The sequence below is a fragment of the Oncorhynchus mykiss genome, chromosome 5 (genome assembly GCF_057628025.1).
Source record: "Oncorhynchus mykiss isolate SJ-2025 chromosome 5, ASM5762802v1, whole genome shotgun sequence".
NCBI classification, from domain to species: Eukaryota; Metazoa; Chordata; class Actinopteri; order Salmoniformes; family Salmonidae; genus Oncorhynchus; species Oncorhynchus mykiss.
The window spans coordinates 75,935,101-75,949,571 of record NC_143026.1 but is presented as its reverse complement, the minus strand read 5'-3'; the positions used below and the strand labels follow the sequence as shown (position 1 = coordinate 75,949,571).

The following is a 14,471-nucleotide window of genomic DNA, read 5'->3' as shown; positions in this document are numbered from 1 at the left end:
TCGCTTGGGGTATGTCTCTATCAGTTTTGCACATCGAGAGACTGACATTTTTTCCCATTCCTCCTTGCAAAACAGCTCGAGCTCAGTGAGGTTGGATGGAGAGCATTTGTGAACAGCAGTTTTCAGTTCTTTCCACAGATTCTCGATTGGATTCAGGTCTGGACTTTGACTTGGCCATTCTAACACCTGGATATGTTTATTTTTGAACCATTCCATTGTAGATTTTGCTTTATGTTTTGGATCATTGTCTTGTTGGAAGACAAATCTCCGTCCCAGTCTCAGGTCTTTTGCAGAATCCATCAGGTTTTCTTCCAGAATGGTCCTGTATTTGGCTCCATCCATCTTCCCATCAATTTTAACCATCTTCCCTGTCCCTGCTGAAGAAAAGCAGGCCCAAACCATGATGCTGCCACCACCATGTTTGACAGTGGGGATGGTGTGTTCAGCTGTGTTGCTTTTACGCCAAACATGACGTTTTGCATTGTTGCCAAAAAGTTCAATTTTGGTTTCATCTGACCAGAGCACCTTCTTCCACATGTTTGGTGTGTCTCCCAGGTGGCTTGTGGCAAACTTTAAACAACACTTTTTATGGATATCTTTAAGAAATGGCTTTCTTCTTGCCACTCTTCCATAAAGGCCAGATTTGTGCAATATACGACAGATTGTTGTCCTATGGACAGAGTCTCCCACCTCAGCTGTAGATCTCTGCAGTTCATCCAGAGTGATCATGGGCCTCTTGGCTGCATCTCTGATCAGTCTTCTCCTTGTATGAGCTGAAAGTTTAGAGGGACGGCCAGGTCTTGGTAGATTTTTAGTGGTCTGATACTCCTTCCATTTCAATATTATCGCTTGCACAGTGCTCCTTGGGATGTTTAAAGCTTGGGAAATATTTTTGTATCCAAATCCGGCTTTAAACTTCTTCACAACAGTATCTCGGACCTGCCTGGTGTGTTCCTTGTTCTTCATGATGCTCAACATTGGATCATTCAGAGATCCTCACTGAACTTCTGGAGAGAGTTTGCTGCACTGAAAGTAAAGGGACTGAATAATTTTGCACGCCCAATTGTTCAGTTTTTGATTTGTTAAAAAAGTTTGAAATATCCAATAAATGTTGTTCCACTTCATGATTGTGTCCCACTTGTTGTTGATTCTTCACAAAAAAATACAGTTTTATATCTTTATGTTTGAAGCCTGAAATGTGGCAAAAGGTCGCAAAGTTCAAGGGGGCCGAATACTTTCGCAAGGCACTGTACGTAAAAACAGCCCATTCGGAAAAGGAAAATGCAAGATATATATTTACACTGAGCTGCGCTTCGATAGACGGGTTGAAGATGGAAGACTGGTTTGCCCAGTAGAGATCGCCCTTGTCCATTGTAGAATCTGTCTGATCGTAGTGTTGTAAGGTGGATACGTTGTACCCTGTCTTTCTTATTAGGAGATTGTCTGTCCTTTCCTAGGCCATGTACGTTTACAGCTGTGGCTGATAACTCGACTTCTAGGATGTATTACTTCTTATTTAGTGAATAAGAGTTCAAAGTTCAGACCATTTTGCCATAATCAGCTCGCGCTGAATTCTGGCTGGTCTAGTCGAAATTAATCCTTCCAGCGTGGTGATCATCACCTCCACATTGAAATTGGCCCTTTTAAACGTATGGACACCAGTCCTCACATCATTGGGAACTAAATGTTAATTTCGTTAGGTTGTAGTTGAAATTGGGGGAGAGAAGGGCGTGTTTCATAGTTCCCAACCAATGTCTGTTCACTTGGGTGTGGCCACTGAGTGAGTATAGTTTACTTATGAAAACAATTCTCTCATTTCGAAGCTAAAATTACATTGAATAGTTTCATATTTAAACATTTCAATTGCACAACAATTCCATGTGAATTAGAATGTGTAGACTTTTCAAGATACAATGTACGTCATCCGATCATCAGATATAATGTCCCAGACACCAACTGATCTGACATCATATTCTTTAAGTACCAACGGACACTTTCAACTGGTTGGATTACAGAAATATTGAACCATTCCCCAACCTTTTGATATTACCATACTCGCTAACATAGGTTAACAAAGGGCTTTCCAAGAGTCCAATCTGTAGAGTGGAGAGAAAAGGGGGATAGGTTTTTATGGGTGTCATAAACCTCATACAACAGGGCAACATCATGACATTGCCTACCGCATTGGACCAGAATCATCACAATATTGTTAAATATTGCATCAACGTCATTTCTCATAGGCATTAAACATTTCCAATTTCCCTCTTCTCACGATAGTAACTTGAAAGTATTATTGGTCACCAACTGTGTGTGTGAGTTTTCACAAAACATTCAGTATGTCAGGATCAAGCCATCAAGGCATCAAAGACAACAACCATGCCAACATCTACCATGCACAACATCCAGTGTAGACTAGAGCCAACATCTGTTTCCATCACAGTAGAAATGCTTACCAGTTGGAGGAACATTGATGGGGATCCCTGGAAGGCACATAGACAAGCACAGACACAGCCATAATAATATCAGTTAAAACATCATTACCCCTCCACTCTTCAGCAGAACACACACAGTCAGTCACTATGGCAGCAGGTTCATAGAGTAGGCCTAATGTACAAATGACAACACTTACTCCCACCTCAGAAAATACAATATTTTAAAAGAGCCACACACACAACAACAGTTTGTGGCAGTTTGTGACCTCAGATGGCTTTTTAAAATGTTATATCCGAGGTCATTGGACATATCACTGCTCGAGGCCAACAACTGTAATACTCATGAGCCAATAATGGGCCTACATTGATTTGTGAATGTGCTTCTTTCCCTTTCAAGGCAATTCGATACGTATCTAGATACATGGGCTCCGATATGATACAGGAATAATAAAATAACAATAACAAGGCTATATACAAGGGATACCGGTACTGAGTCAATGTGGGGGGTACAGGTTAGTCGAGGTAATTTGTACATGTAAGTAGGGGTGAAGTGACTATGCACAGATAATAAACAGCAGTGTACAAAACAAATGGGTGTCAATGTAAATAGTCCAGTGGCCATTTGATTTGATTAATTGTTCAGCAGTCAGCAGATTTTTTTTACCCCCTTTTACTTCCCAATTTCGTGGTATCCAATTGTTAGTAGTTACTATCTTGTCTCATCGCTACGGGCTCGGGAGAGGCGAAGGTCGAAAGCCATGCGTCCTTTGAAACACAAACCAACTAAGCTGCACTGCTTCTTAACACAGCTGCACTGCTTCTCCGCACCAATGTGTCGGAGGAAACACCATGCACCTGGCGAGCTGGTTAGCGTGCACTGCGCCCAGCCCGCCACAGGAGTCGCTAGTGCGAGATGAGACAAGGATATCCCTACCGGCCAAACCCTCCCTAACCCGGACGAAGCTAGGTCAATTGTGCGTCGCCCCACAGACCTCCCAATCGCTGCCGGCTGCGACAGAGCCTGGGCGCGAACCCAGAGTCTCTGGTGGCACAGCTAGCACTGCGTTGCAGTGCCCTAGACTACGGGGAGGCCCGGGTAGAAGCTTTTAAGGAGCCTTTTGTTCATAGACTTGGCGCTCCGGTACCGCTTGCCGTGCGGAAGCAGACAAAACAGTCTATGACTTGGGTGACTGGAGTCTCTGACAATTTGTGGGGCTTTCCTCTGACATCACCTATTATATAGGTCCTGGATGGCAGTAAGCTCGGCCCCAGTGATGTACTGGGCCATACGCACTACCCTCTGTAGCGCTTTACTGTCAGATGCTGAGCAGTTGCCATTCCAGGCGGTGATGCAACCGGTCAGGATGCTCTTGATGGTGCAGCTGTAGAAGCTTTTGAGGGTCTGGGGACCCATGCCAAATCTTTTCAGTCTCCTGAGGGGGAAAAGGTGTTGCGTGCCCTCTTCACGACTGTCTTGGTGTATTTGGACCATGATAGTTGTTTGGTGATGTGGACCCCAAGGAACTTGAAACACTCGACCCGCTCCACTTCAGCCCTGTCGATGTTAATGGGGGCCTGTTCGGCCCGCCTTTTCCTGTAGTCCATGATCAACTCCTTTATCCTTTATATATGTTTTAGTTTGAAACGATTCGGTGCGTATTGGTTTGATTAGAGATTCAATCGATGCGATTCGATGTGATACGAAGCAATAATAATTGTTGCATACACACAATCATTCTCCATTCTAAATTCAAATCTGCAACTGATGGAGCTCATGAGCTGGGCCTCTCTGAGCTGGATCTGTCTGAGTGTGTATATGATGTATGTCTATGGTGTAATAATCTATGCCATTTACCAGATGCTTTACTCTAAAGCGATTCACAGTCATGCGTGCATACATTTTATGTATGGTTGGCCCTGGGACTCAAACCCACAATCCTGGTAGGCTAGTTGAGAACAAGTTCTCATTTGCAACTGCGACCTGGCCAAGATAAAGCGTAGCAATTTGACACATACAACAACACAGAGTTACACATGGAATAAACAAAACATACAGTCAATAATACAGGAGAACAAAAGAAAACAAAAAGTCTAAGTACAGGTGCAGTGATCTGTAAACTGCTCTGACAGCTGGAGCTTAAAGCTAGTGAGGGAGATGTGAGTCTCCAGCTTCAGAGATTTTTGCAATTCGTTCCAGTCATGGGCAGCAGAGAACTGGAAGGAAAGACTACCAAAGGAGGAATTGGCTTTGGGAGTGACCAGTGAGATATACCTGCTGGTCCGCGTGCTACGAGTGGGTGCTGCTGTGGTGACCAGTGAGCTGAGATAAGGCGTAGATAACCTGTAGCCAGTGGGTTTGGCGACGAGTATGAAGCGAGGGCCAACCAACGAGAGCGTACAGGTCGCAATGGTGGGTAGTGTATGGGGCTTTGGTGACAAAACGGATGGCACTGTGATAGACTGCATCCAGTTTGTTGAGTAGAGTGTTGGAGGCTATTTTATAGATGACATCACCGAAGTCGAGGATCGGTAGGATGGTCAGTTTTACGAGGGTATGTTTGGCAGCATGAGTGAAGGATGCTTTGTTGCGATATAGGAAGCTGATTCTAGATTTAATTTTGGATCGGAGATGCTTAATTAATGTGAGTCTGGAAGGAGAGTTCACAGTCTAACCAGACACCTAGGTATTTGTAGTTGTCCACGTATTCTAAGTCAGAGCCGTCCTGAGTAGTGATGCTAGACGGGTGAGCAGGTGCGGGCAGCGATCGATTGAAAATCATGCATTTAGTTTTACTTGCGTTTAAGAGCAGTTGGAGGCCACGGAAGGAGAGTTGTATGGCATTGAAGCTCGTCTGGAGGTTAGTTAACACAGTGTCCAAGGAGGGGCCAGAAGTTTACAGAATGGTGTCGTCTGCGTAGAGGTGGATCAGAGAATCACCAGCAGCAAGAGCAACATCATTGATATACACAGAGAAAAGAGTCGGCCCGAGAATTGAACCCTGTGGCACCCCCATAGAGACTGTCAGAGGTCCAGGCAACAGGCCCTCCGATTTGACACACTGAACTCTATCAGAGAAGTAGTTGGTAAACCAGGCGAGGCAATCATTTGAGAAACAAAGGCTGTTGAGTCTGCCAATAAGAATGTTGTGATTGACAGAGTCTAAAGCCTTGGCCAGGTCGATGAATACGGCTGCACAGTAATGTCTCTTATCGATGGCGGTTATGATGCCGTTTAGAACCTTGAGCGTGGCTGAGGTGCACCCATGACCAGCTCTGAAACCAGATTGCAGAGCGGAGAAGGTATGGTGGGATTCGAAATGGTCAGTAATCCGTTTGTTAACTTGGCTTTCGAAGACCTTAGAAAGACAGGGTAGGATAGATATAGGTCTGTATCAGTTTGGGTCTAGAGTGTCACCCCCTTTGAAGAGGGGGATGACCGCGGCAGCTTTCCAATCTTTGGGAATCTCAGACGATACGAAAGAGAGGTTGAACAGGCTAGTAATAGGGGTTGCAACAATTTCGGCAGATAATTTTAGAAAGAGAGGGTCCAGATTGTCTAGCCCGGCTGATTTGTAGGGGTTCAGATTTTGCAGCTCTTTCAGAACATCGGCTATCTGGATTTGGGTAAAGGAGAAATGGTGGGGGCTTTGGCGGGTTGCTGTGGAGGGTACCGGGCAGTTGACCGGGGTAGGGGTATCCATGTGGAAAGCATGGCCAGCCGTAGAGAAATGCTTATTGAAATTCTCAATTATAGTGGATTTATCGGTGGTGACAATGTTTCCTAGCCTCAGAGCAGTGGGCAGCTGGGAGGAGGTGCTCTTATTCTCCATGGACTTTACAGTGTCCCAGAACTTTTTTGAGTTAGTACTACAGGATGCAAATTTCTGTTTGAAAAAGCTTGCCTTCGCTTTCCTAACTGCCTGTGTATATTTGTTCCTAACTTCCCTGAAAAGTTGCATATCATGGGGGCTATTCGATGCTAATGCAGAATTACCACAGGATGTTTTTGTGCTGGTCAAGGGCAGACAGGTCTGGAGTGAACCAAGGACTATATCTATTCCTAGTTAAATTTTTTGTGAGAGGGGCATGCTTATTTAAGATGGTGAGGATGGCACTTTTAAAGAATAGCCAGGCATCATCTACTGACGGGATGAGGTCAATGTCATTCCAGGATTCCAGGTCGATTAGAAAGGCCTGCTCACAGAAGTGTTTCAGGGAGTGTTTGACAGTGATGAGGGGTGGTCGTTTGGTCGCAAACCATTACGGATGCAGGCAATGAGGCAGTGATCGCTGAGATCTTGATTGAAAACAGCAGAGGTGTATTTGGAGGGCGAATTAGTTAGGATGACATCTATGAGGGTGCCCGTGTTTACTGATTTGGGGTTGTACCTGGTAGGTTCATAGATAATTTGTGTGAGATTGAGGGCATCAAGCTTAGTTTGTAGGATGGCCGGGGTGTTAAGCATGTCCCAGTTTAGGTCACCTAGTAGCACGAGCTCAGAAGATAGATGGGGGGCAATCAGTTCACATATAGTATTGAGGGCACAGCTGGGGGCAGAGGGAGGTCTATAGGAAGCGGCAACAGTGAGAGACTTGTTTTTGGAAAGGTGCATTTTTAGAAGTAGAAGCTCAAATTGTTTGGGTGCAGATCTGGATAGTAAGACAGAACTCTGCAGGCTATCTTTGCAGTAGATTGCAACACCACCCCCTTTGGCAGTTCTATCTTGGCGGAAAACGTTATAGTTAGCAATGGCGATTTCAGGGTTTTTGGTGGTTTTCCTAAGCCAGGATTCAGACACGGCTAAGACATCTGGGTTGGCAGAGTGTGCTAAAGCAGTGAGTAAAACAAACTTAGGGAGTAGGCTTCTAATGTTAACATGCATGAAACCAAGGCTTTTACGTTTACAGAAGTCAACAAATGAGAGCACCTAGGGAGTGGGAGTGGAGCTAGGCACTGCAGGACCTGGATTAACCTCCACATCACCAGAGGAACAGAGGAGAAGTAGGATAAGTGTACGGCTAAAGACTATATGAACTGGCCGTTTAGCACATTCAGAACAGAGAGTAAAAGGAGCAGGTTTCTGGGCACGATAGCATAGATTCAAGGCATAGTGTACCGACAAAGGTAAGGTAGGATGTGAGTACATTGGAGGTAAACCAAGGCATTGAGTAATGAAGAGAGAGATATAGTCTCTAGAGATGTTTAAACCAGGTGATGTCATCACATATGTAGGAGGTGGAACAACATGATTGGTTAAGGCATATTGAGCAGTATGTACATGTAGGTATGGTTAAAGTGACTATGCATATATGATGAACAGAGAGTAGCAGTAGCGTAAAAGGAGGGGTTAGCGGGAGGTGGTACACAATGCAGATAACCCAGTTAGCCAATGTGCGGGAGCACTGGTTGGTCGGGCCAATTGAGGTAGTATTTACATGGATGTATGGTTAAAGTGACTATGCATATAAGATAAACAGAGAGTAGCAGCAGCGTAAAATAGGGGTTGGTGGAGGCACACAATGTAAATAGTCCAGGTAACCATTGTTTACCTGTTCAGAAGTCTTATGGCTTGGGGGTAAAAACTGTTGAGTAGCCTTTTGTCCTAAACTTGGCACTCTAGTACCTCTTGCCGTGCTGAAGTAGAGAGAACAGTCTATGACTGGGGTGGCTGGGGTCTTTGACAATTTTTAGGGCCTTCCGCTGACACCACCTGGTGTAGAGGTCCTGGATGGCAGGCAGCTTTGCCCCAGTGATGTACTGGGTCGTACGCACTACCCTCTGAAGTGACTTGCGGTCAGAGGCCGAACAATTGCCGTACCAGGCAGTGATACAACCGGTCAGGATGCTCTCGATGTTGCAGCTGTAGAACCTTTTGAGGATCTGAGGACCCATGCCAAATCTTTTAAGTTTCCTGAGGGGGAATAGGCTTTGTCGTACCCTCTTCACGACTGTCTTGGCGTGTTTGGACCATTCTAGTTTGTTGTTGATGTGGACACCAAGGAATTTGAAGCTCTCAATCTGCTCCACTACAGCCCCGTCGATGAGAATGGGGACGTGCTCGGTGCTCCTTTTCCTGTAGTCCACAATCATCTCCTTAGTCTTGGTTTCGTTGAGGGATAGGTTGTTATTCTGGCACCACCCGGCCAGGTCTCTGACCTCCTCCCTATAGGCTGTCTCGTCATTGTCGGTGATCGGGCCTACCACTGTTGTGTCGCCTGCAAACTTAATGATGGTGTTGGACTCGTGCCTGGCCATGCAGTCGTGGGTGAACAGGGAGTACAGGAGGGGACTGAGCACGCACCCCTGGGGAGCTCCAGTGTTGAGGATCAGTGTGGCAAATGTGTTGCTACCTACCCTCACCACCTGGGGGCGACCCGTCAGGAAGTCCAGGATCCAGTTGCAGAGGGAGGTGTTTAGTCCCAGGTTCCTAAGCTTAGTGATGAGCTTTGAGGGTACTATGGTGTTGAACGCTGAGCTGTAGTCAATGAATAGCATTCTTACATAGGTGTTCCTTTTGTCCAGGTGGGAAAGGGCAGTGTGGAGTGCAATAGAGATTGCATCATCTGTGGATCTGTTTGGGAGGTATTCAAATTGGAGTGGGTCTAGGGTTTCTGGGATAATGGTGTTGATGTGAGCCATTACCAGCCTTTCAAAGCACTTCATGGCTACAGACGTGAGTGCTACGGGTCTGTAGTCATTTAGGCAGGTTGTCTTTGTGTTCTTGGGCACAGGGACTATGGTGGTCTGCTTGAAGCATGTTGGTATTACAGACTCAATCAGGGACATGTTGAAAATGTCAGTGAGGACACCTGCCAGTTGGTCAGCACATGCCCGGAGCACACGTCCTGGTAATCCATCTGGCCCCGCAGCCTTGTGTATGTGTATGTATGCAGGTGATGTGGAGGTAAACCCAGGCCCTGCATGTCCCCAGGCACCCTCATTTGTTGACTTCTGTGATCGAAAAAGCCTTGGTTTCATGCATGTCAACATCAGAAGCCTCCTCCCTAAGTTTGTTTTACTCACTGCTTTAGCACACTCTGCCAACCCTGATGTCCTTGCCATGTCTGAATCCTGGCTTAGGAAGGCCACCAAAAATTCTGAGATTTCCATACCCAACTATAACATTTTCTGTCAAGATAGAACTGCCAAAGGGGGCGGAGTTGCAGTATACTGCAGAGATAGCCTGCAAAGGAATGTCATACTCTCTAGGTCCATACCCAAACAGTTCAAATTACTAATTTTAAAAATGACTCTCTCCAGAAATAAGTCTCTCACTGTTGCCGCCTGCTACCGGCCCCCCTCAGCTCCCAGCTGTGCCCTGGACACCATTTGTGAATTGATCGCCCCCCATCTAGCTTCAGAGTTTGTTCTGTTAGGTGGCCTAAACTGGGATATGCTTAACACCCCGGCAGTCCTACAATCTAAGCTTGATGCCCTCAATCTCACACAAATCATCAAGGAACCCACCAGGTACAACCCTAAATCTGTAAACAAGGGCACCCTCATAGACGTTATCCTGACCAACTGGCCCTCCAAATACACCTCCGCTGTCTTCAATCAGCATCTCAGCGATCACTGCCTCATTGCCTGTATCCGCTACGGGTCCACAGTCAAACGACCACCCCTCATCACTGTCAAACGCTCCCTAAAACACTTTGCGAGCAAGCCTTTCGAATCGACCTGGCCCGGGCATCCTGGAAGGATATTGACCTCATCCCGTCAGTTGAGGATGCCTGGTCATTCTTTAAAAGTAACTTCCTCACCATCTTAGATAAGCATGCTCCGTTCAAAAAATGCAGAACTAAGAACAGATATAGCCCTTGGTTCACTCCAGACCTGACTGCCCTAGACCAGCACAAAAACATCCTGTGGAGGACTGCAATAGCATCGAATAGTCCCCGCGATATGCAACTGTTCAGGGAAGTCAGGAACCAATACACGTAGTCAGTCAGGAAAGCAAAGGCCAGCTTTTTCAAGCAGAAATGTGCATCTTGTAGCTCCAAAAAGTTCTGGGACACTGTAAAGTCCATGGAGAACAAGAGCACCTCCTCCCAGCTGCCCACTGCACTGAGGCTAGATAACACGGTCACCACCGATAAATCCATGATAATCAAAAACTTCAACAAGTATTTCTCAACTGCTGGCCATGCCTTCCTCCTGGCTACTTCAACCTCGGCCAACAGCTCCGCACCCCTCGTAGCTACTCGCCCAAGCCTCCACAGCTTCTCCTTTACCCAAATCCAGATAGCAGATGTTCTGAAAGAGCTGCAAAACCTGGACCCGTACAAATCAGCTGGTCTTGACAATCTGAACCCTCTATTTCTGAAACTATCCGCCGCCATTGTCGCAACCCCTATTACCAGCCTGTTCAACCTCTCTTTCATATCGTCTGAGATCCCCAAGGATTGGAAAGCTGCCGCAGTCATCCCCATCTTCAAAGGGGAGACACCCTGGACCCAAACTGTTACAGACCTATATCCATCCTGCCCTGCCTATTTAAGGTCTTCGAAAGCCTAGTCAACAAACAGATCACTGACCATCTCGAATCCCACCGTAGCTTCTCCGCTGTGCAATCTGGTTTCCGAGCCGGTCACGGGTGCACCTCAGCCACGCTCAAGGTACTAAACGATATCATAACCGCCATCGATAAAAGACAGTACTGTGCAGCCGTCTTCATCGACCTGGCCAAGGCTTTCGACTCTGTCAATCACCATATTCTTATTGTCAGACTCAGTAGCCTCTGTTTTTCTGTGACTGCCTTGCCTGGTTCACCAACTACTTTGCAGACAGAGTTCAGTGTACTAAATCGGAGGGCATGTTGTCCGGTCCTCTGGAAGTCTCTATGGGGGTGCCACAGGGTTCAATTCTCGGGCCGACTCTTTTCTCTGTATATATCAATGATGTTGCTCTTGCTGCGGGCGATTCCCTAATCCACCTCTACGCATTCGACACCATTCGGTATACTTCTGGCCCTTCCTTGGACACTGTGCTATCTAACCTCCAAACTAGCTTCAATGCCATACAACACTCCTTCCGTGGCCTCCAACTGCTCTTAAACGCTAGTAAAACCAAATGCATGCTTTTCAACCGTTCGCTGCCTGCACCCGCACGCCCGACTAGCATCACCACCATCACCATGGTTCCGACCTAGAATATGTGGACATCTATAAGTACCTAGGTGTCTGGCTAGACTGTAAACTCTCCTTCCAGACTCATATCAAACATCTCCAATCTAAAATCAAATCTAGAGTCGGGTTTCTATTCCGCAACAAAGCCTCCTTCACTCACGCCGCCAAACTTACCCTAGTAAAACTGACTATCCTATCGATCCTCGACTTCGGCGATGTCATCTACAAAATAGCTTCCAATACTCTACTCAGCAAGCTGGATGCAGTTTATCACAGTGCCATCCGTTTTGTTACTAAAGCACCTTATACCGCCCACCACTGCGACCTGTATGCTCTAGTCGGCTGGTCCTCGCTACATATTCGTCGCCAGACCCACTGGCTCCAGGTCATCTACAAGTCCATGCTAGGTAAAGCTCCGCCTTATCTCAGTTCACTGGTCACGATGGCAACACCCACCTGTAGCATGCGCTCCAGCATGTGTATCTCACTGATCATCCCTAAAGCCAACACCTCATTTGGCCGCCTTTCCTTCCAGTTCTCTGCTGCCTGTGACTGGAACGAATTGCAAAAAAAATCGCTGAAGTTGGAGACTTTTATCTCCCTCACCAACTTTAAACATCTGCTATCTGAGCAGCTAACCGATCGCTGCAGCTGTACATAGTCCATGGGTAAATAGCCCACCTAATTTACCTACCTCATCCCCATACTGTTTTTATTTATTTAGTTTTCTGCTCTTTTGCACACCAGTATCTCTACCTACACATGACCATCTGATAATTTATCACTCTAGTGTTAATCTGCTAAATTGTAATTATTCGCCTACCTCCTCATGCCTTTTGCACACAATGTACAGTGCCTTGCGAAAGTATTCGGCCCCCTTGAACTTTGCGACCTTTTGCCACATTTCAGGCTTCAAACATAAAGATATAAAACTGTATTTTTTTGTGAAGAATCAACAACAAGTGGGACACAATCATGAAGTGGAACGACATTTATTGGATATTTCAAACTTTTTTAACAAATCAAAAACTGAAAAATTGGGCGTGCAAAATTATTCAGCCCCTTTACTTTCAGTGCAGCAAACTCTCCAGAAGTTCAGTGAGGATCTCTGAATGATCCAATGTTGACCTAAATGACTAATGATGATAAATACAAACCACCTGTGTGTAATCAAGTCTCCGTATAAATGCACCTGCACTGTGATAGTCTCAGAGGTCCGTTAAAAGCGCTGAGAGCATCATGAAGAACAAGGAACACACCAGGCAGGTCCGAGATACTGTTGTGAAGAAGTTTAAAGCCGGATTTGGATACAAAAATATTTCCCAAGCTTTAAACATCCCAAGGAGCACTGTGCAAGCGATAATATTGAAATGGAAGGAGTATCAGACCACTGCAAATCTACCAAGACGTGGCCGTCCCTCTAAACTTTCAGCTCATACAAGGAGAAGACTGATCAGACATGCAGCCAAGAGGCCCATGATCACTCTGGATGAACTGCAGAGATCTACAGCTGAGGTGGGAGACTCTGTCCATAGGACAACAATCAGTCGTATATTGCACAAATCTGGCCTTTATGGAAGAGTGGCAAGAAGAAAGCCATTTCTTAAAGATATCCATAAAAAGTGTCGTTTAAAGTTTGCCACAAGCCACCTGGGAGACACACCAAACATGTGGAAGAAGGTGCTCTGGTCAGATGAAACCAAAATTGAACTTTTTGGCAACAATGCAAAACGTTATGTTTGGCGTAAAAGCAACACAGCTGAACACACCATCCCCACTGTCAAACATGGTGGTGGCAGCATCATGGTTTGGGCCTGCTTTTCTTCAGCGGGGACAGCGAAGATGGTTAAAATTGATGGGAAGATGGATGGAGCCAAATACAGGACCATTCTGGAAGAAAACCTGATGGAGTCTGCAAAAGACCTGAGACTGGGACGGAGATTTGTCTTCCAACAAGACAATGATCCAAAACATAAAGAAAATCTACAATGGTATGGTTCAAAAATAAACATATCCAGGTGTTAGAATGGCCAAGTCAAAGTCCAGACCTGAATCCAATCGAGAATCTGTGGAAAGAACTGAAAACTGCTGTTCACAAATGCTCTCCATCCAACCTCACTGAGCTCGAGCTGTTTTGCAAGGAGGAATGGGGAAAAATGTCAGTCTCTCGATGTGCAAAACTGATAGAGACATACCCCAAGCGACTTACAGCTGTAATCGCAGCAAAAGGTGGCGCTACAAAGTATTAACTTAAGGGGGCTGAATAATTTTGCACGCCCAATTTTTCAGTTTTTGATTTGTTAAAAAAGTTTGAAATATCCAATAAATGTCGTTCCACTTCATGATTGTGTCCCACTTGTTGTTGATTCTTCACAAAAAAATACAGTTTTATATCTTTATGTTTGAAGCCTGAAATGTGGCAAAAGGTCGCAAAGTTCAAGGGGGCCGAATACTTTCGCAAGGCACTGTATATAGACTCTTTTTTCTTTTTTTCTACTGTGTTATTGACTTGTTTATTGTTTACTCAATGTGTAACTCTGTGTTGTCTGTTCACACTGCTATGCTTTATCTTGGCCAGGTCGCAGTTGTAAATGAGAACTTGTTCTCAACTAGCCTACCTGGTTAAATAAAGGTTAAATAAAATAAATAAATAAAATAAAATGTTGACCTGTTTAAACGTCTTACTCACGTCGGTTACGGAGAGCGTGATCACACAGTCATCTGGAACAGCTGATGCTCTCATGCATGCCTCAGTGTTGCTTGCCTCGAAGCGAGCATAGAAGTGATTTAGCTCGTCTGGTAGGCTTGTGTCACTGGGCAGCTCGCGGCTGTGCTTCCCTTTGTAGTCTGTAATAGTTTGCAAGCCCTGCCACATCCGACGAGCGTCAGAGCTATGATTCAATCTTAGCC

At 45.6% G+C, this 14,471-nt stretch overlaps 1 protein-coding gene across 1 annotated transcript in view; it reads right to left on the bottom strand.

The window, feature by feature from the left end:
- Positions 1-14,471, bottom strand: part of LOC110524555 (pre-mRNA 3'-end-processing factor FIP1-like) — a 45,241-nt gene that overhangs the window by 14,212 nt on the left and 16,558 nt on the right. The window lies entirely within an intron of this gene.